The sequence below is a fragment of the Euphorbia lathyris genome, chromosome 6, assembly GCF_963576675.1.
Source record: "Euphorbia lathyris chromosome 6, ddEupLath1.1, whole genome shotgun sequence".
Taxonomy (NCBI): Eukaryota; Viridiplantae; Streptophyta; class Magnoliopsida; order Malpighiales; family Euphorbiaceae; genus Euphorbia; species Euphorbia lathyris.
Window position 1 is genome coordinate 23,196,096 of NC_088915.1, and position 2,710 is coordinate 23,198,805.

At 34.5% G+C, this 2,710-nt stretch overlaps 1 non-coding gene across 1 annotated transcript; it reads left to right on the top strand.

The window, feature by feature from the left end:
* Positions 1–836: 836 nt before the first annotated feature.
* On the top strand, positions 837–943 carry LOC136234403 (small nucleolar RNA R71). Its single transcript, XR_010691287.1, has one exon. It is a non-coding gene; the product is annotated as a small nucleolar RNA R71 (small nucleolar RNA).
* Positions 944–2,710: the final 1,767 nt, after the last annotated feature.

Below are 2,710 nucleotides of genomic sequence, written 5' to 3' on the forward strand. Positions count from 1 at the left end.
GTTCCTGGTAATGTTGCATCTCCGGGCATTTCCGGACCTAGATAATTTTTCCCTGAACGAAGAGTGATAGCCTTTACCTGCTCTTTCGGATTTTCTTCCGTATGGCTGGGAAGACTTCCCTCTTTTCGGGATGGAATTGATTTAGCAAGTTGACCAATTTGGACCTCCAAATTATGGATGCTAGATGAGTGGTTTTTAATAAGCTGATCGAATTTATTTTCGATCCGTTTAAAACCATCGTCGTGATTACTTATTTTTCCACTGATAGCATCTATGAATTTGTCGATTTTAGAAGATAAAGTGCTAATCATATCTCTTGACTGATTTTGATAATTATTGGTACGATTTTGATTAGCATTTGCATTATTATTGTTATCTTTCCAGTTAAAGTTAGGATGATTCCTCCATCCAGAATTATAAGTAGTAGAATAAGGATTATTAGTTTGGTTTTTCCCTTGGACAAAATTTACCTGTTCGATCTCACTCATATTTTCATAATCCACATACGTCTGGATTGGATTACCATTGGTATCGCACGGTGCCATAAACCTATCAATTTTGTGCGATAAAGCAGAAAATTGGGCTTGTAACATCGCGACTGGATCAAGGTTCACTATACCTTTAACCGATGATGTGGTCGAGGATGATGGTTTTGCCATCGGTATATGTCCACGTTCCACGGGCCACATACTTCTGTTGATTGCCATTTCCTCCAAAAGTTCTCTTGCTTGGGCTGATGTCGTCTTCATAAATAGCCCTCCCGACATAGCATCTAATGAGCCTCTAGTTGTAGGATTTAGTCCATTATAAAATGTTTGCATAGAAGTTCAGCGGGCAATTGGTGGTGTGGGCATAAACGTTGAAGTTCTTTAAAACGTTCCCAAGTCTCATAAAGAGTCTCATTATCGTTTTGAGAAAAAGATGTTAACTCTTTTATGACTCTTGCGGTTTTTGCTAAAGGAAAATATTTTGATAAAAAATCTTGGGCTAATTGTTCCCAAGTTGCAAACGTTGCGCATGGCATCGAAGTTAACCACTCTTTGGCTCTATCCTTCAAAGTGAAAGGAAAAAGGCGAGGTTTGATTGCTTCGGCAGTCACATCTGGGATTTTAAAAGTGTCACAAATTTCGAGGAAATTTGTCAAATGGGTGTTAGGATTTTCGTTAGGTAACCCGAATAATGTTACATTATTTTGCAACATATTAAGCAATGCTGGCTTAATTTCAAATTGGTTTACGGTGATTCTGGGTCTAACGATACTATTGGTTACACCGGCCATCCCTGGCCTAGCGTAATCCATAAGTGTTGGTGGGTCTGCCATAATATCTGGCTCGGTATTTGTCTTTAATGGAGTTTTGTTTTTGTTTTTCTTGTTTTTCTTGTTCTTTTTAATGGTTTTTTCAATTTCTGGGTCTATAGGGTCTGGTACAATACCTGAACTTCGAGAACTACGCATGAACCTGAAATCGTACACGAACCGAAACTACCTTCAAAACAGAATTTGAAAAATAAATAAATTAGTAAATTAAAATTAATAAATTAAAATTAATAAATTACAAAAATTAAAATAAGTATGTATAAACCTAGATTCGAAATAAAACACGAAAAATTTAAATTTTTGTTAAAAATTTTGGCGTTCCCCGGCAACGGCGCCAAAAACTTGTTGAGCGATTTCCGTAAGTGCACGGTATACGCTTGTAGTAATAAAAGATATCGAACCCACAGGGAACGCTTTTTAACTAAAACTTATTTTAATTCAGTTTTATTCACGTCTTTAGATTTAACTTAAAGAAAATTGTTTAATTAATTGTATTGGTTCGGATTAATTAGGATTAGATGAAAATATTATATTGAACTTAGAGAACAATTCTGTCTTGAGATTTGATTACAAGACAGCCGCTTTCGTATTTGGAATGAATCAAAGGTATAAAACTTATTCGCATTAAGCAAAGAAAACAACTATAACTTTGGTAGGATTATGAACATGGAATAATACAAGAATTTATGCAAGTAAATGGCTTTGAACCGTAGAAATCTCTCTAGATCGGAGCAGATTTCTACCTTAATCAAATTAGTCTTTTATATCCGATAAGCCGCGATCACGATCATATCATCCGTAAAAACTAATTCTTTCAAGTGTTCAACAAAGTTTCTTTGTAAATTTGATTGTATAAAACGTTTTAATAAAAACACCAATTTATCATTTTGAAAATCATTTTGTCAGAACAATATCAAAATAACAACAGGAAGAATGTATTGAATAAAATAAATGTATTATTAATGAATTGTTAATCTTCACAAGTTAACAGAGAGGAAAAAACATGGATAGCATTTTGACGAAATCTTTGAGATCCGGGTTGTCAGTCTTTCCCTCAAACTCCGTAGGTTTGTCAGACCCTTTTGCGCTTCAGCCGTTAGTTCTTCTCGCTGAATCTTCGGAATAGAAACCGCTAGGTCCACTATCAGAATGAAAACTCATCCCTGATCAACCTTTGAAACTAAATTAATACTACTGTGTTTATAACTAATCTAAGAACAACTTGTGTACATCAAGTTTATTTGTACAGAAATGTAATCTAACTTTCTAACTCTTTCTGAATCAGAATTTCTTCAATATAATAACGACTCTCTAATTTCTCTAACTTTTTCCAACTCTGATTTCTGAAATGAATCATTTATTTATAGTTGGTGAAGGGTTGTAATTGAAGGG